The following is a 24,972-nucleotide window of genomic DNA, read 5'->3' on the forward strand; positions in this document are numbered from 1 at the left end:
GCTCGTTGATCGGCTTCAAGGAGCGAAAATTTTCACAAAGTTGGACTTGCGAGGAGCATACAATTTAGTCAGAATCCGTCCTGGAGATGAGTGAAAAACCGCGTTTAATACCTGAGACGGGCATTACAAGTACCTCGTGATGCCTTTCGGCTTATGTAATGCCCCGGTGGTGTTCCAGCACCTGATGAATGAGGTGTTGCGGGACCTTCTGAACACCTGCGTAATCATTTACCTCGACGATGTGTTAATCTACTCCCAGGATCTATCGTCACACCGTCAGCATGTCCGTCAAGTGCTCCAGATACTTAGGGAGCATGGTCTGTAAGCGAAGCTGGAAAAATGTAGCTTTGAGAAGACGTCCCTGTTGTTCCTAGGCTACATAGTCTCTGCAGCTGGCTTTCAAATGGATCCTGAGAAACTGGCGGCTATTAAGAATTGGCCCCGGCCAAGGGGTCTTGAAGCGTTGCAACGCTTCCTTGGCTTTTCCAATTTCTACCGTCACTTTATTCCCAATTACTCTCGTATTGTAGCCCCATTAACTGCCCTCACCCGAAAGGGGGCTAACGCGGTGGATTGGCCTGCTTCTGCCTGTCAAGCTTTTGAGGCCCTTAAAGAAGCCTTCTTGTTAGACACCTGCCTTCACCATACAGATCCCAGTCGGCCCTTTGTGGTGGAAGTTGATGCCTCCGATGTGGCCGTGGGGGCTGTACTGAGTCAGTACTCTGATTCTGGACAGCTGTTGCCCTGTTCATATTTCTCAAGGAAATTCTCCCCGACAGAGAGCAACTACTGTGTTGGTTTCAAAGAGTTGCTAGCCGTGAAACTTGTACTGGAGGAATGGAGACAGTGGTTGGAAGGAGCCCACCATCCGGTGACGATTTACAACGATCACAAGAACCTAGCATTCTTGAAGCAAGCCCAATGCCTGAATCCAAGACAAGCCCAGTGGTCGCTGTTTTTTGACCAGTTTGACTTTACATTACGCTACTGACCCGGCTCAAAGAACATTCGAGCTGACGCGCTCTCGCACTCCTCTGAGGTTGAAGAGACTCCTGATACACCCCAGTATATCTTGGACCCTGCAAAAGTAAGTCTGGCTGCAACCTTAGTGTCCTCCCAAGGGAAGACCATCGTTCCACGTCGCTCCCGGAGAGCAGGTCTCGCTTGGGCCCATGACTCCTTCACTGGGGGCCATGCTGGTTGGAAAGGGACTTTAGACTTGTTAAACCGTTTCTACTGTTGGCCAACGGTGAGACAGAACGTCCAAGCTTTTGTGGGCTCATGCCCTACATGTGCTGTTCAAAGGCTGCTCATCAGGAAGCCCAGGGGCCTGTTGCAAACATTGCCCATCCTGGTGGAGCCTTGGACACACATCTCCACCGATTTTGTCATGGACCTTCCTGCCTCAAGAGGTAATTCGTTCATTTGGGTAACCGTGGACCAATTTTCCAAGATGACACACTTTGTCCCTTTGCCTAAGCTACCTTCTGCAACTGACCTGGCCGGCCTATTCGCCCACCATATCTTTAGACTTCATGGTCTCCCGCAGGATATAGTCTCCGATCGAGGACCACAGTTTACAGCTCGTTATTGGAAAGCCCTGTGCAAACGCTTCAATGTGCAACTTTCGTCAGCGCTCCATCCTCAAAGTAATGGGCAAACGGAACAAACCAATCAAACCTTGAAGACTTTTCTTCGTGCCTTCGTGAACGAATGACAAGATAATTGGGCTAAGCTACTCCCGTGGGTGGAGTTCTCGTATAATAATCACACGCATGCTGCTACTGGAAGTTCGCCGTTCCTCGTTGTTTATGGGAAGCAACTTCGTCCGCCCTTACCTTCGCCTGAACCTAGTACACTCCCGGCAGTGCAACTCTCAGCTCGCCAGCTTCATTCCTTGTGGATCTCTACCCAGGAAAAGATCTGTAAAGCCGGCCTGTACGCTAAGAAGTGGGCAGATAGGCATCGTCAGCCAGCACCCATCTTCCTCCCAGGAGACCGTGTCTGGCTTAGCACTAGAAATCTATAGCTACGTATCCCATCTAGAAGACTAGCTCCGAAATTCTGTGGGCCTTTTCGAGTCACCGAACAAGTGGGAGCAGTCTCATACCGTCTGCGCCTACCCTCCTCCATGCGCATACATGACATGTTTCATGTGTCATTGGTGAAGCCTCTTGTGTTATCCAGGTACCACTCCAGGGCTCCTGAACCATCAGATCCTTCAGTACCGGACAAGGTCATGTATCAAGTGCATGATGTTTTGGATGTCCGGTTTCATCAACGCCGATGGGAATACTTGCTTGCCTGGGAGGGTTGCGGACCTGAGGATAATTCTTGGGAACCGGCCCATAACATCCTCGACAAAGACTTATTAGGGCAGTTCCATCTGGACCACTCAAGTAAACCCGGACCGGCTAAGAGGGGGCGTAAGAGGGGAGTTACTGTTGCAGTTCTGGCCGCAAGCACCGCGGCCAGGCCCTTATCTCCAGGCTCCCGGACCTGCTCCCGCTTTCAGAGGCCTGGTTTGCGGCCTGTTTGGCAGCGTCCCCGCTGGGGCTGCACCGCTGCAAATTCTCCCATGGACGCCTGGCTCTTAGGCGCGCGTGTGCGCGCGCCACTTGGGCGCTTTTCTAGGCCATTTCCCGTCACTGTTGACTCTGCCCAACTCCTGATGTCAGACGCTGCGGCCTTCATAAGCCGGCCGCAGCCATCCAGTCTTTGCCTTGCAACGGGTTAGCCTCCCGGTTTCCTGTTGTGCTGTGCCCCGGAGTGACTCGCTTTGCTTCATCGCTCCGTTCCTGCTACAGTACCTGCCTGGTTCCTGCCTGCCTGCTACAGTACCTGTTTGGTTCCTGTCTGCTTGCTACAGTACCTGTTTGGTTCCTGCCTGCCTGCTACAGTGCCTGCTTGGTTCCCGCCTGCCTGCTACAGTACCTGGTTGGTTCCTGCTTGCCTGTTACAGTTCCTGCCTGGTTCCAGTACCCGAATCCTGTTACAGTTCCTGCCTGGTTCCAGTACCCGAATCCTGCTACAGTTCCTGCCTGGTTCCAGTACCTGAATCCTGCTACAGTTCCTGCCTGGTTCTAATACCCGAGTCTTGCTACAGTTCCTGCCTGGTTCCAGAACCCAAGCCCAGTTACAGTATTGCTACTGTCCTAGTCTGGTTCTGGTTACCTGTCGTGATCCACAACCCACCTAAGTCCCAGCGGCCGGGCCCCTACGGGCTTCTCCCCGGGGGGCTTCGGCTTCCAAGGGTGAAGCCACCTAAGTCCCAGCGGTTGGGCTCCTACGGACTCCTCCCGGGGGAGTACCAGCTTCCAGGATGAAGAGCATCTACGTCCTGCCTGAGCATCTGCCTCCCAGCCTGCTATTCATTAGAGACATTGACCACCTTTCCCAGTCTCCAGCAGGTCGGCCCAAGGGTCCACTAAACAGAGACTCCCATAACATACAGCATGATAGATGTCTGTCTTCCTGCTGAAGCACTTGCCACATCTTGGATTTAGTCATCAGTATCAAATTTGTGACATTAGCTTTTTTTATATTCCCTACTGGAAGCTGATCTTGCTTATGGTGGAATTAATGTTTTATGTTTATTTTTTGTGAAATTGGCTTTCTGATTTAAACTTTCATCACAATCAGAACAAATAAATTGAAGTTGTGGCTTTCCTGGACATGTGTGAGGATCCCATTATTAATAAAGCTTTTCCCATATTCTGTAGCTGAACACAGTCTTTTCCCATGGTTGATTTTCTGGTATTGCATTAGCTCTCTTTGTTGCATGTGCCGTCCGTGGCAGGCCTGCAGCCAGGCCATCTTACCCTCTGCTGCCTAAACCAGTGTCTGGCTCCACTTCCCTCGTGGTGGTAGGCCACAGGCTCTGTTCTCGGGCCACCCATGGTGCTCATGAGCTCCTGTGTTCCGTGGCAGGCAACGCTGCGTGGCCCGTGAAGAGACGCCACCATCCAGCACCGTGCCCCTCCATAGGCACGAGCGCATCACTGTCTCTTTTAAAGGGCCCGTGGCAGGAACTTGGCCACGGCCCCAGATGATGATGTCACTGAAGCTCCAGTATAAAAGGCCAGGCTCAGCTCCTGTTAGTCGCCTTTGCAACAGGTCTACATGCTGGTTGTGTTCTTTGTTGCCTCCTGGTGATTCCTTCGTGTTCCTGGTTCCTGTTCCCTTCGAGTTCCTGTTCCTGGTTTCGTCTTCTCCTGATCCAGCCTATTCCTACTTAGGGATCTTCTTGACCCAACCTCTGCTTTGCCCGACTACGCTATTGATCTTCTCCTGGACCCAACCTCTGCTTTGCCCGACTATGCTATTGATCTTCTCCTGGCCTGACCTCTGCTTTGCCTGACCACGCTACTGATCATCTCCTAGTCTAGACCTCTGCTTTACCTGACCACGCTATTGATTATCTCCTACTCCAGATGTCTGCTTTGCCTGACCATGCTACTGATCAACTCCTAGTCCAGACATCTGCTTTGCATGACCATGCTACTGATCATCTCCTAGTCCAGACCTCTGCTTCATTCAACTACGTTATTGCTTCTCTCCTGGATTTGACCTCAGCCTTGCCTTTCCACCGCTCCTTGATTGCCGCATGCCCTGACTCCAGCTTGTTCTATGATGCCTCTACTGTCTATGTCCTAGACTTGGCCTTTCAGACTTCGCCCTGTTCTTGCTCGAGTGCCCCCTGTCAGACTTTGGTTCCTATTAGTACCCAGGTCTCCGGGACTCCGCCTCGTCCAGTACAGACTCTTCAGTTCTGCTGCTGCTGCCTCTGGCTGGCACCATCTTGTGCTCCTACCATGTGACAGGGGCTGACCAATGGCACCGGTAGCCCTTGTGACATAGTAAGGGCAAAGGCTATCAGTGCTATTTTGAACACTGGCAGCCAATGGCCTGAGTGCAAGAGATCACTCCAGGATCCCCGCTGGACCACCAGGGACTTTTAGCAAGTCTTGGGGGAGTCTCCTGACTCCCCCAAGATGGCGCCGGCCTTCCATTGCTCCTTCCATGTCACAGGGGATGACCAATGGCACCGGTAGCCCCTGTGACATAGTAAGGGCAAAGGCTATCGGTGCCATTTTGAATACTGGCAGCAGACGTCCTGAGTGCAGGAGATCGCTCCAGGACCCCCGTTGGACCACCAGGGACTTTTGGAAAGTTTTGGGTGGGTCAGGAGGGTGGGATCTTTATTCATTAGTGATACGTTGCATTCATGGGAGTTCACCATACATTTCGGAACCCCACGAATGCAACGAATAGGGACCTATATGTTGCAGGTTGCACATTCGTTGAAGACGAATGCACATCCCTAGTAGATTCATTTATTGGTCATGCTGTTTGTCAGGCAGGAAAGATGGCACTGAGCAGCCTTTGCTAAGTGGCTATGTCTGGCCAGATGGTGTGTGCCTAATATGCCATCACATCTTTGTCCGTGTCCTCAATGGTCTTTGAGAGACAGCATGTCACAGAAATTTGTGGTGGGATCTCCCTTGCTAAGGTGAAGTTAGGTTCTCTCTTTCTAGTTGCTTTAGCTATTCTCTCTGTCAGGTGAGCTGGTTCTTTGCAGGCAACATGGCATAGGTATATTGTGGTGGGCAAGGAAGTGGTAACTGACTGGGTGGGTGCTGCTCCTACTTGCACTATTCTCTGAAATGGTCACTCTTTCCCATGCTACATCCTCACTATGTTTCTGCCTCTGGTGTACCTATTCAGAAACCTTAAATACAAGCATTCCCTTCATGAATGTGAGATGCTGGGAATGGAAGTTGAGACTCCATATCACCCATGGATCACAAAGTGTAGAAAGCATGTATGTATTGTTGTTTTGTGGGAGGTTTCAGTCTCCTGCTGCAAGGAGTCCAGAAACCGCAACACCTTTGCTTAAGAACATAAGAACATAAGAAATTGCCATGCTGGGTCAGACCAAGGGTCCATCAAGCCCAGCATCCTGTTTCCAACAGAGGCCAAAACCAGGCCACAAGAACCTGACAATTACCCAAACACTAAGAAGAACCCATGCTACTGATGCAATTAATAGCAGTGGCTATTCCCTAAGTATAATTGATTAATAGCCATTAATGGACTTCTCCTCCAAGAATTTATCCAAACCTTTTTTGAACCCAGCTACACTAACTGCACTAACCACCTCCTCTGGCAACAAATTCCAGAGCTTTATTGTGCCTTGAAGCCCTCTAACCTTTTCTCCAGAATATTTACTATAGTGCTAATCCTGCCTTGGGTGGCACTTTGCAACTCAGATCCTCCATGGCATCTTTGAAGGGCTTCAGAATTTGTACCAGCTCCCTCATCACTAACCAGTCATGATGCTCCAAAGGGTAATGCACGCATATCTCTATTTCCAGCGACAGATCATGAAGAAGTGTCTTCTGCTTCACAAACCTCTGCAGCATCATATAGGCAGAAGTCCAGTGGGTGCCATCATCTTGAATCAGGTGCTTGTGAAGGATCTGAATTTTTTTCTGTTCCTTAAGGAGAAGCTGGTTCTCTTTCACACTTCTTTTTTTTTAATTTAAAATGTTATTGCTATCAATCATGAACAGTAACAATATTATGAAGAAACAAAAGTGTAACAGCATTGTATATCTTATCACATAGCATAGAATTCATGATAGTATATATTATTTATGTTGGATATTCCCCCCTCCCTCGTGCTACACATAAAGAATAATGTTGATACTGCTAATATGCAGTTGCATATTAGCAGTATCAGGTTAGTCAAGAAATTGAAACAAACAAATACTATAATGTATATGAGAAGCTAAGAAAGTCAAATGTCTCCAGGAAATACGGATTTAGATGGATGATGGTATTTTAGCGCAGTCAGACGGTAAAGGGTACAAACTCTATCTAAACATCCCAGGATTTCAGATGGTGTCGGCGGTCAAAGTCTCTTCCATTTCACAGCTATTTCCATGTTGATGGCTGTGCAAACCATATGTATTTAAATCTGGGTGGGCGTAGACCAATTGTCATCCGGAATGTCAAGAAGAGCCTGTTCCTTTGTAAGGTGGATGGTGCATTTTAGAATCTTGCTCAGGACCTCAGAAATGTATTGCCACACCAATTGTATATGAGTATAGTCCCACCACATATGAAGATAGGATCCCAATTGGTTACAGTTGCGCCAACAAAGCGGATCATTCACCGCTCGGAAATGATGCAAACGTACCAGGGTTTGGTGCCATCTATAAAGTATTTTGTAGTTGGCTTCCATAATACGGCATATACCAGGCCATGAGATAGTCATGTAAAAGGTGAATGGCCAGCGATAATGCACGAAAGATCATCAATATCCTTTGGGGCTCTTCCAATCAACATATAGATCACCTGCTACTGGCCATCGACACCAAAAAAAGCCTTTGACATGGTCCATTGGCCATTCTTATTTCAAATACTTATTTATATGGAGTTCAGAACCTCCTTTCATAACTGGATTTAGGACCTATACAGCTTCTCTACCGCATGTTTAAATATTAACGTCAGGTATTCGGACCCCTTTTCCGTATAGCGAGGGACCCAACAAGGATGTCCCCTTTCTCCCCTACTGTTTGCTATTTTTCTTGAACCCCTGGCTATTCAAATCCAGAATAACCTGACTATCTCGGGATATTCTCTAAATTCACACCAATATAAAATGCCATTGTTTGCAGACGATATCCTGTTTATGATAAGCAATCCCCCCGCCTCCCTAAAAGAAATAGAATTTGAGCTGGCGACCTTCAGTGCAGTTTCGGGTTTTAAAATTAACTGGGATAAATCTGAAATTCTCAATGTCTCGTGTCCACCTGATATGGTTCTCACACTACAACGCTCTCATACTTTTAAATGGGCTTCTTCCAAGCTTAAATACTTGGAAGTCTATATTGGTAAAAATATCTCAGATCTTTTTCAGCTTAATTATGTTCCCCTCACACAACAGGTAGACAAAGATTTGGACAGGTGGAACTCCCTACCTCTCACTTGGTTGGGTCGCTTAGCGACAATCAAAATGAATATCCTCCCGAGATATCTTTATTTATTTCAAACTCTACTAATTGCTGTTCATCCTGATACACTGAACCTCTGGCAAAGAAAACTGCTCCAATTTTTGTGGAAACGCAGACCCCCCCCCCCCCCCCCCCCAAGTGGCCAGGTTCTCTACCAATCTAAATCTCTGGGTGGCTTGGGCCTCCCCAACCTACTTTGGTACTTCACAGCTGCACAATTATGACCAATTATTGACTGGAACTACAATGGAGATACTAAGCTGTGGGTCCAAATGGAACAGGCATGGCTTTCCACAATGCCACTAAATGCCTTGATTTGGCAGCCCAATTGGACCTGGAGATCGGTCCCTCCTATCACCCCCTGCACCAGCCAAACCTTGTCTGTTTGGAAACAATGGAAATCTAAACTGGTGGGACCAGCTTCTTACTTTCTACAGTCATCTCTCTTCCACAATATCTCTTTTACCCCAGGTATTCCCAGCAAAGCTTACCGTGTCTGAAAATCTAAGGGTATTACCCACATCTCTCAACTTTATCCACATGGATCTATTATCTCATTCACTTCTCTTCAAGAGATACATCACCTACTAGATGATGAATTCTTACCCTACATGCAACTCCGCCATTTTCTTTCCAAGATTCAATGTCAGGGGCTCTTATCTACCGAAAGGTCATTATTTGAAGGCTACTGCATTGCTCCCAGGAATACTCGAGGACTGATTTCTAAACTTTATAAACTACTAATAGCCCAGCCTCCAACTAAACCATCTCATCTTTCTGAATGGGAACGTGACCTGTCACATGGTAGGAACAATGCACGGCCGGCGCCATCTTTAAAAATGGTGCGGGCCACCCAGTGCTCCTATCATGTGACGGGGCCGGCCAATGGCACGGATACTCTGTCACATGTTAAGGGCAAAGGGCCATCAGCACCATTTTGTTTACTGGCAGCTGATGGCCCGAGAGTGGGAGAACGCTCCTGGGACCCCCACTGGACCACCAGGTACTTAAAACAATTTTTTTGGGGGGTTGGAGGGGTCCGGAGGGTGGGGGGATTCTAAAGAACTAATTTTAAAGAGTTGGGCTGTGTTTTTGTAAGTGCCCTTTCTTCTCGCCCCCCCCCCCCCCCATAACAACAAGAGAACCCACAAAATTAATTGTGGGGTTTCCTATCACTATCAGGGACCCCTCCGATATTTGACGAGATTGAAAATATCATCCGATATTTTCAATCGTCAGATAAACAATTCACATCCCTAGTAATAATTGACTGGATAACCATTATGACTGATAAAAAGCAGATAAATAGGGATAATTCTTATATCACCTAGATCAAATGATAATAGCAACAACAACATACAGTGAGAAATAGGCAGTGTAATAAAGAATAGAGTAGTGGTAGCATGAGACCCTTGAGGGCTGAGCAAAACCTCCGATGCTGGATGGGAGCCTGCGTGTACCTCCCAGCAGGCCAGTACCATCCCCAAACCAGAGGGACGAGAAGCACGTCACGCACGGAAGGGCAGCACATTCCCGTCTCCCATGGCCTCCACGTCACGATATATGAACAAGAACAATTATAACAACAGCGTCTGTAACATAGTATGAAAAGAAGCATGAACAGATTAATCAAGCAGGATGAAATAACAATAATTTTAAGAACCAATTAGCCCATATCAAATCTTTGTTTAAGGCAGACATTGGCATAGTAGCGCTCTCCAGCATCGGTCAGAGAGTTCAAGTGGGGCCTTGACTAACAGTGGGGCCTCCTGAGTGGCGCCGAAGTCAGCTATTACATTTACCCACTCTCTGCCAAGCTGGGTAAGGAGTGCGAGAAGGAATTTCTCCAGGAATTTTTGATGGGATTTGGGAGCTGGTAAATTCACAGGATATGAGATCCGGTAAAGCTTCTGCTGGAATTGTATATTTGTGTGTTATACCCTCCATCCCGAAGGAAATCCCAAAGGGATGGAGCCAGCGGTATTTAATATTTTTGCCCCGCAGAAAGGTGGTGATTTCCCGAAAGGATTGTCGGTTTTGCAGGGTGGCAGCTGATAAATCTGGGAAGACAGAAATATTGTGACCTTCCCACGGCCACGCACTACGAGCTCTGGCAGCCATCGCTATTTGCTCCTTAACTGTAAAGTCAGAGAAGCAAACTATAGTGTCCCGGTGTTGGTTAGGCAGTAGAGCTTTCAATGTTTTATGAGCTCTGTCCAGGCAGATATCTGGAGGAATATAGTCCTTTGTGTGAATTGAGTCAATTAGCAGTTGTTGGCAGAATTTGTTTATGATGTCAGAGCAGTTTTCTGGTGGGTTAGTCTCAGGGAACCTGTGGAAATGTAGGTTACTGCGGCGAGCTCGATTTTCCAGATCCACTATTTTATTGCTACCCCTGATTGAGCTGGATGTTCACTAGGATGGCGCTGCTCTCTGCATTGGTGGAGGGGTGGAAGGGAATGGGGGCCGGAGGGTGCTGGAAGCCAATAGAGATGGGTGGGAGGGAGGAAAAAAGGGGGAAAAAATGGATAAACTGCGTAGCTTGCTGGGCAGACTGGATGGGCCGTTGGTCTTCTTCTGCCGTCACTTCTATGTTTCTATGTTAGTTGTTAATTGAGTGGTGGTGGAGTGAAGCACGTCACATGCATTTTTATTTAGAGAGGATACTTTGTGCTGTCCCTCAAGTCGCATGTCTATGTCATCAACTCGGTGCCCCAGAGAGGTGAGATCCTCCCGAATCTCTTCAACATGGGTTAAAAGCTCTTGTCGGTAAGCTTTTATATCAGCTCTGAGGCTTGCAAACCAGTCGCAAAATTCAGCGCAGGTGGGGTGGTCGGGTGGTAGCGCGCCCGACTTCTCTGAGTTAAGCCGGTCTGTGTCGGGGCTGGGAGAGTGCGAATCGGCGCCATGTTTTTCCCCTACCTCATGGTCATCAGGGCCTTCGGTCGCGCAATTTCCTTCTCTGGTGAAGGAGAACTGCCGGAGGTCGATATTTTTCTTTTTTGCCACCATATCTGATATCGGGGAGATGTGGGCTAAATTTCTTGAAGTGTCTGCCGATGTTTACAGTTTCGTGGCAAGAGAGATGATAGCAGATTCCTCGGGAGATGGTGGTAGCTCAAGATTTAAGTGGCCATTTCCGAGCGTGACGTCACCGCCCCCTCTCTTTCACACTTCTATGTCATGTTCCTATGGAATGGAATCTCTCACTGTTAGGTGCAGCAGGTGTACAAAGCAATGGATACTTTGAAAGCCTCCATCTTCTACTGCATTTAACATACAATATTTTCTAGGGATGTGCAGCAGGAACGGATACGTTCGATTCGGTATTCGTATTCGTCGGGACCCAAATCCATTACATCCATTTTCGGGGGACCCCGATTCATCCATTAGTTATGTATAGTATTTGTTTCCCATTAAAGTTAAAAAACCCCATCCCAACCCTTTAAATTTAATTGACTACAATCCCCCAGGGGCTACCGGTGCCATTGGTCGTCTCCTGTCACATTGGTCGGCCCCTGTCACATGGTAGGAGCATAAGATGGCGCTGGCCGTCCATTGCTCCTACCAAGTGACAGGGACCAACCAATGGCACCGGTAGCCCCTGTGACATAGTAAGGGCAAAGGCTATCGGTGCCATTTTGAATACCGGCAGCCAACGGCCTGAGTGCAGATCGCTCCAGGACCCCCGCTGGACCACCAGGGACTTTTGGCAAGTCTTGGGGGGGGGGGGGTCAGGAAGGTGGGGGGGGTAGGAGGGAATCTAAGATGGCCGCCGTCTGATGCGGAAGGTGAAGTCGCTCTCTCCTGATTTCTTGGAAAGAAATTTCTTTAACCATGCCGCATTCTAAACGAAAGGCTAAACTCAGAGAGATTACCGCCACATCATCGCCGGTTGCTGAGAATGGCCAGACAAGGATTGAGACGTTCTTCGCCACCGCGGTAGCAAGAGAAATGCCGGTGGAGGGGGCCGCTGCAGAAGCTGACTTAGGGCGGATTTCGGCACTGCTGGCCAACGAGATCACGCTCAGTCCCGGCGCTCCGATTACCCCCCCATATCCTCTACCACCCGACGCTGCGGCAACTGGGGTAAGTCCTCAAAGATTATATTCTTCACTTTCTGGGACTGAAATCGATTTGAACATTGAAAAAATGAGTGACTTACCCAAGAGCAGCGTGGAAATGGAAATAAAATCTTTAGAGGAGGTGGTGAAAGGGAACGCAGCAGGAAGGGAGAAGCAGGCCCAGAAGTTAATGCTGGAAAAGTTTATACCAACGGAGAAGCCAAAGGTTATAACGATGGACTCCTTGTGGCAAATTATGAAAGGCCTGGAAAATGCTATATTGAATTTAACAGTGATAACAATGGAATCAAACAAAAAGTTTCAAAATATAGAGAAAGAAATTGATATTCAAACAACTAAGATGCACCAGTTGGAAAATCGTGTAGAAAAGGTGGAGACTGTTCAGACTGAGATTTTAAGGGTTGAAAATATCAACTTGAAAAAAATGGAAAATATTGAAAACCAGACAAAGTTCTTGAATCTACGTATACTGAACTTTCCCTTTATCAGGGAGATATCAGCGTATGAAATGTTCAAAGATTATATGCTAAAAATATTGAAAATACCATTGGAAGGACTCCCAGTAATTTCCAGAATTTACTATTTACCAGAAAAAGGGGGAAGCCGTAAAGAAAATCTGGACCAAGTGCAAGAGAATCAAGTAAATCAAGAGAATCAAGAAAAGGAACTTAATTTGACTCAAATACTAGAATTGTCCATGGATTCTGAAGTTAAGAATAGGATGACATTATTTCTATCGTGTACTTTTCCTACTGATAGAGATATGATTATGAAGAGATTTATGCGTAATCGCTCAGAGTTATACTATGGAAATAAGATCTGGATATTTCCAGATATTTCTCGCATAACACAAGAAAGGCGAAAGAAGTTTATGTCCTTAAGGCCAGGAGTAATTGCGAGGGGTGCTAGTTTTAGCCTGAGGTACCCAAGTAAATGTATCATTAAACATCAGGATGCAAAGTATGCTTTTATAGAACCAACTCAATTGCAGAAATTTCTAGAGCCTGCAAACCCGTAAACACCTGTTGTGTAAAATCAGAGTTTAATAATGATTTTTTGCTACACTCATGCGACGAACCTTAATGCTTATTATATTGTTTCTTGTATTGCCGCCTATATAAGATTCCCCCAAGGATTACTTGGAACAGTAGATAGCTTTAATGACTCTGTATAAATGGTTTATTTGTTGGAAATTGTTTATTGGTTCTACACACTGTATGATATTTACTCTGGTGTAAGTATTGAAAAATGAATAAAAATTAAAAAAAAAAAAAAAAAGGAAGGTGGGGGGTTTATTTGTTAGTGATACGTTGCATTCATGGGGGTTCACCATACGTTTCGGAACCCCACAAATGCAGCGAATAGGGATCTATACGTTGCGGATTGCGCATTTGTTCAAAACGAATGCACATCTCTAATATTTTCACCACATTCTGTTTTAAAGAAAAGTACCTGAAGATTCCTATTTATCCTGTCTAGCTTCCAACCATCCAGCATCTTTCTTATGGATGATAGAGCATTGCATGAGCTATATGGCTATGCATCAATTGGGCATGCAACAAAGCCCACCTGCACCTGATGCTCACTCCATGTTAGAGCTGCTGCCAGCTACTGCCTCAGACAGCTCCCACCTGTATGCTAGCAGTGAAAGGTAAGTGTGCATAGCATCCATTCTGATCCAGATATCACTGGTGAAATGCATGCTTCTTCCTTCTGCCTTAGCCAGCGCTGACTGCATACAACTACAGAACTGGTTTTACAGGGAGAGAATAAACTTCCTAATAAATGTAGTCCTGGATGGCACTTTGTAATTGTGGGCTAACACACCAGCAGATGCCTAAAGCCATGTTTACTATCTTCAGGGCTGGCCATCAAGAACAATCATTTCCCTGACACTCATTATTAGGGATGTGCAATCGTTTTTCCCAAATTAGGCAATGTCAATGAAATTGCCTAATTCGGAATGGTTTGGGAGAACCGTAAAACGATTGATTTTTTCTGAAATTTTGGAAAAATTCATTTTTGAGTTAGTGCGCACTAACCCGAAAATTGTGGCCCCGAAAAAAAATCCCAGAACCACGGGAAAAATGAAATTTCTGCGGGGGGGGGGGGGGGGAGGGGCGAAACAAAGCCTGATACAACATTTTTAACCGAAGCAGATCTCTACTCATTATTATTTTAGAGGCTGTCTGCCTCTGGCCTCATGACAATGATTCAGAACCCCACTCCATTTCCTCTATGGTGGGTTGCCACTTTGGACTCATGGCTGGTAACTTCTGGCTTGCCACCTGATTGGTGGAAGTTGGCATATCAATTTAGAGAAAAGCTTCCCCTCTTTAACCCCTTTCCTCTGGTTTTTACTTGACGTGGTAGAAGGGATCCCCAAGCTAGCACTGTCATTATCCCTGTTGTTAATGCTAGCAAATGCTGCTTCTGTAGGTGATGCTGCACATGAGCATTTTTCACATATGCCACTTGCTTCAGTTGACTGATATTTTTCCTGAAGTGAATATACTGAGCAAAACATGGGTCCTCCCTAACTTTAAGATGCCTAGAGAACAGGTATTTCTTCCAAGACCCTTATTCACATTTTTGGAGGCTTATGCTGGCACTGGAGTTGAGGTAGAGGGTGGATCCTGATGAAAAATGCCAGGGGGATCATTCATGCGCCATATAAGTGCTACCTGCTCTTCCTGGGGTTTGATCTCAAAATTGTCAATAATATCTATCTCCCTTATCATCTCACTGAAAGCTAAGTCACTAAACTTCAAAAATTCTCTTCAGCTACTAGCTCTTCAATATGTTCTGATTCAGAGAATCCTCAGTCAAGATATTTCCTCAGAATCAGTTGGTACAAATACTGCCTTCACTGCCCCAGAAGCAAGAAACAAAGAGGAGCATGCTACTTGTTTTGGGCATTTTACTCCTTCTACCCCTGCCCTGTTAATGCTAATTTTGCATGACTCTCTCATACTTCTCTCTGGTCAAAAACAAAAGGAAAGGGAGCAAGTGGTGGTGGAACATGCCCTCCACATTTCAATTTCTCCTGAATTCCTCTGACTCTCGTTTCTGCCATTCTGGACCTAAGGAAGTCCCCTTCAAAGTAGGTGCAGGGCTGCCTTTTTTATTGTTGCCCCTTCCAAAGCTGCCAACCCTGCCAACATTCTCTCCTTTCATTATCATTACATAATATAATTTGTTGACATGCACTGTCTATTGGGGGTTTGGATATTACAAATGAATTTATTGATACTGTAACAGTACTCCTACTTACTGTACTCTACTTACCTCTACAGTATTATATTATTTACTTTATGGAAAACTGCATGACATATACAGACACATATAAAGTGTTTGCATCCAGTACTGTAGGCATTTTTGCTGTTGGAATCCACATACATAAAAATCCCTGTCAAGCACTAACATACAAAAAGACTGACAACCTTTTTGTGCTGTGTTCATCTTACTATCTAGAAACCAAAAAAACAAAACAAAATCACTAGCACTGATGCAGCTGCTATCTCCACACTTTCTCCTACCTGACCCTAACCCATTGAATAAAAACATTAAAATCAGCAGCAGTGCACTGCCTCTTTTCCTGGCACAGTGATTGAGACTACTGCAGCAAAGAGAAGATTAGAAGCAGCCCTTTATCATTGCCATATCCAAAAGTTAAGGGGTAGAATTTAAAACAGGGGTAGAATTTAAAACAGGGGTAGAATTAGAACAGGGGTAGAATTAGAACAGTTCACTAACCCCGGGACACACCCATTTTGGGGGTTTACGTGCGTGGCCATGCCTTTGAAAATTGGCCTAGCGCTCATAAGGTGTTGCGACCATCGCTGCCCGACGTCTCCACTCTGCCCACCTTACCTCTTTTGCGACTCCCTCTTTGGTTGATGGAAGTTTGGTTGCCGCGGCAACATCTTACCGACTTCCTCCGGTGTCCCCGACCAGCTAGACCTGGCTTCCGCCATGTTCTCCTGAAGCCTAAGGGCATGCGTGCGGCGCGGCCACAACTCAAGTACCAGCTGTGGCGTGAACCTCAGGGGCATCCCCCTGAGATGACATCATCCTTACCAGATACTTGGGTCTTTCGTTTTTGCTAGCTATTTGAGTTAGCAAGGGCTTCCTCCAGGTATCGCTGCGGATGGAATTCACTCTCTGCATACCTTGCTACTCTGCCTCCTCGGATTTTACCAGGGGTACCCGCTCCTCGGGGACCTCGCTCTCTCTCTTGCTTTTCAGGTCGCAGTCTGGAACCGGTACTCGCTCTTCGAGAACCCACGTTCCCGGACCTGCCACCGAATACAACTTCTGCCAGGAAGTCACCACTGCCTACACCAGTGAGTTACCATCTCTCTCTCAGAGCTTTCCCTGGAACCAGGTACTCACTCCTCGAGGGCCTACTCCATTCCAGCCTCTGGGCTGCTTCAAGAGACTACTGGTGTGTTACCATCAAGGTTCTGTTCCTGAACTCTACATACTCTGCCTACTCACTATATTTAGTTTCTCTACAGCTTAGCCATCCTGGGATCGCTGTTCCAGTGCCTGAGGGATTATAGTCCAGCCGGGCTCTTCCAGCTCACTACTGCCACCTCTGGTGGTTCACTATACAGTTTAACAAAAGATCTAGTGTGTGTCTGTCTCCCAACTCTGAGCCTGACCGGTGCCCCTCTTGGGATCTTCCCCCGGGGGCGTGGTCATCTGCCACCGACCCAAGGATCCACCCACAATTATCACAAATAATAACATAAGGCCCACCTATGTGATTAAAACCCTGGGTTTTACATGCGTAGGTGATTTAAAATCTGTCCCTAAGTATTTTAAAAACTCTTAGAGAGTGTCTTCTAATATGTTCTCTGAGAAGAGCTAAAGATAAAATATAGATTGCTTCTTGCACATGCTAAGTCTTTAGGAGGCTATCAACATTAATTGATCCAGAAAAAAAGCTTAGGCAAGTTACAAAGATGCTGCACTGTGATTTGTCCTTTGACTTGTCTCCTTGCTAAATTGTCCTGCCTTGGCTCTGACAAGATTCTGATAAGCCAGTGAGATCACACAAGCAAGAGCTAGTTGCTATAGTTATGAATGGTAGACAGAATATTTGTTTCATTCATGTGACCCCTCCATTCATTTTGTAGAGCCATGAATGAAATGCACATCCCTAAAAATAGCAAATAAGATAAAATGGGGAGAAAGGCCAGAAGCAGGATCATATTAACAAATACAAATAGGAATGGAAGTGAAGTAATCCTCAGTCGATTGTCAGAAAAGTGTATTTGTAAAGAGCTAGCAAAACTTAAAGTAGATAAAGCAATGAGGTAGAATCTGAGGTTATTAAGAGAACTTAGAAAAGTTCTGGCAACTCTTCTCATTGACATTTCAATGCTTCTTTAGAGTAGTTCCAGAGAATTGGACACAAGCAAATATGTTTGTAATTACAAAAGTGGAAATTAGGGGAGGAGGATGTGAATTATAATATCTTAGGTATGACTGTAATGAGGCCAACATACTTAGGTTGGATATTGTCAATGTTAATTGTTAGGTTAATAAGGCCATGGCCATGCACTTACCCATTCACTAGTTTCTATGTTGTACTGGATTTAGTGTTTATTTTGAATTGGGAAAAGGGAGAGGAGGGTTCACCACATGCCTCCTGTTTGGTTGCACCACCATGATTAATAGGAATTGACTGAACGGATCGCTTGGGATGAAATATATGCTGGCAGACTTTTGATAAAAATTGTGGAGTATTTTTTTTATATTTGAGGAGTTTTTTTAATATTTAGCTAAGGAGATGATAAAATTTACTTTTGGGAGCTATTGAATGAGATTGCTAATGTTGTGGATAGAGATTATGAAGCTTTCACTCTATAAAGACCTGATAGGCCTGGTATCCAGCTGAATATGTCTGTTTGATTGAAGGCCTATATTTTCACCACAGTATGTATCTAATAGTACCATTCTTATAAATATATTAGGAAATATCAAGATAAATTGTAGCAATAAAATATCCTCCCCTATTGTATGGCTGGTTTGCTGGATAAAACCTATTCTTCTGAAAGAAAATAAAAAGCAGCAATGATTTTTGATTCTCATAGGGCCCAGCACTCAGGCAACTGTTCACTATGGGGGAAAAAAAGTACTAATTAGTAGGGTTTTTAAATGCTGAATTGCATCTGATATTACCATACCAATAAATATTTTCCTCTTGCACTGAGACACCATGGTGAAGTGTAAACAAGTCTCTTGTAATTTGCCTCATCAGAACTCCATTTATATAATCTACAGTAAGTTGGAATCTATTGAATCCCAATTCTTTGAAAATTGAATAATGCTGCTTAATAATTACTTGATTTCCTTTGAAAGAAAATTCAAATATAGGACTCTTGTAAAGGGTAACTTTGTACCATCATGTGCAGGTTAAAACAGTTTTCAAAATGGACTTATACACGTCTCCTTTGAATTTATCCCATCAAATTTATCAGCACACATACTGTATTTGGTGTGAGTTAACTTTTCCAGAAAATTAACACATACACATACATATATATAGATATAGATATATATACATAAATCTATATGTGAGGATAATTAGACAAAAATATTTTTCCTCCTAGAAATAGTTTATTTTTCAATTCACTTCACATACACATTAGTAAAATCACATCACAGTATATCCCCGCTAGGTTATTTTCAAAACCCAACGTCCTTATATTTCAACCCTTACAACAAATACTGGTAAAGTCACCCTGATATTTTATCACACCCCAATGTTCTCCAAATTATCTATGTTTCTCAATTATAATGTATCTTCAAAGGCTGAAACCTTCCCATTGTCACAAAAGTTCATACTCTTGCAGCTGTATCTTAGATCTTCATAGGCTAGCACACCCCAACACGGAGGCCTCAATGTTTCACCATCCACTTGGCTTCATCAGAGGGAATCTGGACTTATTTAATATCGTGTTAAAATTTTTCATGGGTAAAAGTTACTCACTATCACATTTCAGAGCTCCGTTTATACTTCTCCTCAAATCTTTACTCAGTAGTTCTCATATAGAGCTTCTTAACACGGAGGCCTCAATGTTTCACCATCCACATGGCTTCATCAGGGGGAATATGGACTTATTTAAGGTTTGGGGACTCCGTGAAACCCTGTGGGAGTCTTCCATCAGAACTATTGTTTCCTCCGAAGGCAATTCGAAGGCAAATAAATCTTGACTTTCCTCGGCAAAAGGACATGCCCAGAAGGCGTCTTTTAAATCTATCATGCTAAACCACTTATGGTCTGTTGCGCCCGTCACTTCCCGATGGCTTCACTCCGCCTACCTTTCCTTTTTTTGCGGCTCCTCCTGCGCTTCACGGATGCCTGGCTGCCGCAGCGTCCGCCTGCCATCCTCTCCGGTGTCACAACTCTAAGCAGATTGTGCTTTCTAATTTGTACTTATGCATTATTGTTGCCAAGTAAGGAAGTGGGGGTTGCTGGGTTTTTTTTTCTTGCAAGTTGCTTGCATACAACTAATCTAGTTTCTAGCAATTTGCAGTTTCTCTCATTACCACTATTTTATTAGAAGCAAAGAAAATAAAAGAAAAAGAAAGGGGATACAGCTCTACCCCTGTCTTAACCACTGAAAAAGCAACATTTTGAGCCTTTGCTCACAAGCAGACTAGGAGGCAACTTTCCCAATTCTAACCATATCCTTCCTCCCTCTTCCCTTCTCCTCTCTGCCCTCTAAACCTAAACCCAATTTTTTTATTTTTGTACTTACTGCTCCTCTGGGGCAGAAGTAATCTCCATGAGCTGGCCGGCTGCTGGCATGCATCCCTGGGACAGCGTTGAATGGCACTGTCCTGGCCTGCCCCCCTGGCCTGCTTCTCCATACCCAGACCACACCCCCAACCAACCCCTCCCCTTTCTTTGGGCCTAGCACTTCAGCGCTTAACGGGCGTTATGCCTGTGGCCAGGCCCTTTGTAAAAAACCATGCAGCACATGCAAGGCCCAGCCATGCACATAACCCCCAAGTCTTACCTGTGCAGGCCTTTTAAAATTTACTTGATTATGTTTACTAATAAAAATATTCTTTAGCGTCACTTATCTTTTCTTAAATCTGTATGAATTTTTAAATAGTCAAAGAGTTCCATGTCATAATACTTACTTTTTTTTTCTTTTAAAACCATTACTATTAAAACCATTTATTTGTCTGACATAGATTCTTTCAATATCTCTGTTATCCCTAACCAGAATTTTCTATGATTTTTTATGCTTTCTGTACCTAATTAGAAGTGTTTTCCATGAGACAAAAGTTGCCTCCAAGGTTGAGAATTGGTGTTGCCCACATGATCTCACCGGTTCACTAATTTCTTTTTATTTATATTTTGTTTATTTTTCTTCATTTTTATCAAAATTACTAGCCACCCCTCACTGAACATTGTAGGTACCTAGTGAAGTCATTAATGACATTTACGGCCTTGGCCTGATCTGCCTGTAACAATGGAGCTCTCACTAGGCCTGTCTTCAATTGCAGTATTTTTTAAATATATCTAAACACAGCAGAACCCAAAGGCACTCAATGGAGTGGTCAGCATTGATGGTGGCTGTCTCAGGATGTACAGTCATGGGAGGAGAATGTCGCCGGCAGCAGTAGCCATCTCTGTCACAGCTGACTGCGGCTGGTCAGCTGTTTCCTTTCCGCTATCTCTCTGATATCTTCTGTTCTGTCAGTTTCTCCTCACACCATGGCTCTCTCTTCCAGCAATGTGCTAAATCATAATGGGAGGGTCGGTTAATTGCAGCTCTCTACAAACTGGCCTGCTTTCTCCCTCTTCTCATAGCAATCACCCCCCCCCCCCTTCTTCATTTTAACCCTTGATCTCTGACACAGTATGTCTGCAGGCCTGATGGCAGGGATGGCATGCCACTTCTTAAGTTGGCTCTCTCTTTCTCTTTAGGCACCTTAATACATGTGCAAATGCAACATTCAGGCATCACAGTGTTTTGGTTGCTACTCCAGGAAGTTTTCCTCTCTCTCTCCGGTGTCTCTGCTGTTCTCGAGCCTTGTATCATCATCATTTTCTTTTCTTCTCATACCAATGCTACTTCATGTTCCGTAGTGATTAATCTGCCTTGGTGCTACAGCCTTTTCCAATGTGACCAGGGCTCACAAGTTGAAAGTCACCAGTTCCCATCTATCTCTCTATGCGATTATGGTCTTTCTCTTTTTCATGCTTTCAGGTGAGGTTCACAATATTTCATATCTGTTCTCTCTGTCCTCACCTCAATGGGCCTCATGCTGCCTGAGTCTCAACTAGTGCAGCAGCCTCTCCTGTGATTGACTTCACCACAGAGGGGGAGGAAACAACAAGATCTTAAAACTGGAGCTTCTGACTCATTCACTGAGCCTCTAGCCTCTGGCAGTCTCTCATAGCCCCAAGGAGCACTATCACGGTTCACCAGCCTCTGTTTTGCTGTTACTACTTCCTTAGGTCTCAACATATCAGGCTTCCTCACCTTAGTGCCTGTCTGTACCTCCCTCAAGCTTCAGAATCAGGTAAGTTTATCATTTAATCTATATTATTTTGGGGTACCCTCTTTATAGGAGCATGCTGCAAGAACAAGATTGAAGCTTGGCACAATGACTGGATCTGCAGACTGGAACAAGGACTGGATCTGTAGTTTGGAGCAGGGACTGAAGCAAGAAGTTGATCAGAAGCTTATAAGAAGGGCAGGTTGGAAGCCAAGCAAGAACTGGAACTGGAAACTGCAGCTGAAGCTTGGAGCTAGTCAAGATGGAAGCCAATACAGGAACTTAGAGCTTCAGCTGAAACTTGAGTCAAGGAGAGGAGCTTCACTGTGAAAGGGGAAAGTTCATCTTTCTAGAGAGCTTTGGTAGCCTTCAAGTGGCTAAGAACAACTTCCCTGTTCCTAGTGACCATCTTTTATCCTGGCTTTGGCCAAGCCAGTCTCCTGAGATGAGTGGCTCTCTTCTTATTTCTTGGTATCTTTTGATTCCTGATTCTGCTGGTTTTCAGCTCACTGGTTAGATGTTTGTATGATTCTTCTTACCCTTTGTCTCCTAAGTGTCACAGGTTCAGCCCATGCTAGTACCTTCCCCTGACACTATGTAACTGTTACTCTCTGTAGTCCAACTACCTGAATGCATAGTTTATGCTATTGTTTCCTCAGTACATTCTGTTAAAGATAAAAAGTTGAAACAGTGTGTTGTAGATCTACATAACATTAAAGAAAATAGCAGGCAGATGTGCATATCACAAAGTGATATAGGGAGGCATAATCACATTTTGTGACATCATCCACATGTATGTGCTTACTTGTACACATGTACTTTTCTGTTTTCCTCATTTGCATGGCATTAACATTGCCCCTTAATATTACATAAACAACATGTTTACACATGTTAATGGTTGATGTTAGCAAAGTTTAGTACATTGGCCCCTATGTAACTTCTCAGAATGAGGCATGCGGTAATAACTGTTCTGCAGCTTCAATTCAACAAGAATATTTCAAGAAGTAACAGGAAATCTGTTTTTCAAGGTTAGCAGTCCTATGGCTCACTTGGGTCTATAATTTACTGTCTCATTAGATGAAGGAATCACTTATCCCCAGTTGAACAATGAGTTACCAGAGCTCCCCTTTAAGTTTCAGCTAAGGACATTTCGGAATATTTGGATCATGTATTTGGTATTACACTGTCTTCTCCCTACTGATCTTATTTATTCTTTTTATTTCCTTCTTTGAGTTACAATGTTTTTTGATTCATTGATCCTACTGCTGCAAGGGGACGTCTGGTAGTACTACACAATAAATGAAAATGATGAATAAATAAAAGTAAATCAACTGATGTTTTGGCTGTCATAAAATTATCCAAGTGGTTTTATGCTCTCCGAAATCAAATCAGCATGCAGGAAAGGGCTCTATGTCCAGTTTAATCAGATTTTACCTGTATGTCTGTTTTGCAGAGTCACAAAAGCAGTTAAATATTTTACAAAAAGGAAATATGTCAGGCTTAATCTTATCACTGTAAGCACAGATTAGTGACTGAAACAACAAAACAAAATTAAATTGTGTCAAAATAGTTTGCAGAAAATAAAAATGTAAATCAGATTGTACTGTACTTTTATATAGAAAAGTAGCAGAAATGCCCATTCTTCACCTAAGTTAGAGGATACCTCAAGAGCTGACATCATTCTACATGCAAATAATGTTAACAAGCAATGAGAGCTTACAATTAGTTGTATGTGTTGCTTGTTTTACCTAGGACTGTAACATTTTGTTCACGTGATTATTAAGACCTCTTTGTATACAAAATTAGGTGCTGTGAGAAGGTCTGCCTCCTCTGGCCAGCCTTCCTCCTCCTTTCATCCTGAAGAACTATGAATGACCTACCTCTCTTTCTGCCTCACAATGAAGAGCCATGGCAAGGCCAGATTCCTTCCTCTTCATCTCTGTGGAGCTACAGATGGTTTATCTCTCCCCCTACCTACCCCATCCCAATGCATTCCAGCCATGAATCAACTAGCCACAGATTAACAGCAATCATGTTTTTAAATATCTAATAGCCTAAGTAGCTATTCTCTCTGGATGTTGTTTTTTTTAAACTGTAGTGTTTATTTATTTATAGAGAATTTAGGGAGAATTTCGGAGCAGCCTTGGAGGGAACGGGGAAAGCCATCGGGGCTCCCCTCAGGCTTGGCGCATGCAAGGTGCCCATGTGTGCACCCCCTTGCGTGCGCCGGGATTTTATAACATGCACGCGGCAGTGCATACATGTTATGAAATCGGGCGTATATTTATTCATGTCGGGTTGCGCAAATAAATCTACGCCCGCGCATAAGTTTTAAAATCTGGCCCTTAGTGTAGCTGGGTTCAAAAAAAGTTTGGATAAGTTCTTGGAGGAGAAGTCCATTAACGGCTATTAATCAAGTTTACTGAGGTAATAGCCACTGCTATTAATTGCATCAGTAGCATGGGATCTTCTTAGTGTTTGGGTAATTGCCAGGTTCTTGTGGCCTGGTTTGGCCTCTGTTGGAAACAGGATGCTGGGCTTGATGGACCCTTGGTCTGACCCAGCATAGCAATTTCTTATGTTCTTAATTAGCATATATGTGCATAAGTAGTCTGTATTCAAATATATGCTATTTTATAAACATCGACAGTAGGCATGTATTTTCAATTTCATGTGCATATTTACTGGCACAAAAAAGGGGTGGCTAGGGCTGTTCTAGGACAGGGTCATAAAGTACATATGAAAGTTACTATTTTCTAAGAGATATACACGTATAAATTAGCTAACTTATTCATTCAATTTTACATCTGCTAATTAACTAGCACAATTCAAATCAGTCTAGTCATCTGCCATTTTTCGTTGGGAGGTCTGGGTGAACTGCTGGGGTTCAGAATGAAATGCTAGAGGGTCTAGATGAACTGGAGATAGACTGGGTGAACTGGCGGAGGTATTGGTAAACTGATGATTTTAAATACATGGACAAGAAATAATGTATATCTTTGTACACTATAAAATACCTCTTTTTACACATACATGTTATATTTATTTGTGCACCTAAAATATACATATGTATTTTAATACAATACTGCAATATGTATGTGTATCTTCAGAGCAGAACTACGCTATATTATAAAAACTGTGCAGCAATCTGCTGCACAATTTATAAACTACTAGGATAGATCCATGCATGTCTACTTAGGAATGTGCATGCAGTAACACAAATAGGTTTGAAAATTATCCTTTAGGATACAAACATTGTTTATTTTCAAAGAAAATAGTAGGACAATTTGTTATCTGAACAGCAAAGTAAACCCAATAAATGATTTAATTAAAAA

Source organism: Rhinatrema bivittatum, chromosome 1 (assembly GCF_901001135.1).
Source record: "Rhinatrema bivittatum chromosome 1, aRhiBiv1.1, whole genome shotgun sequence".
Taxonomy (NCBI): Eukaryota; Metazoa; Chordata; class Amphibia; order Gymnophiona; family Rhinatrematidae; genus Rhinatrema; species Rhinatrema bivittatum.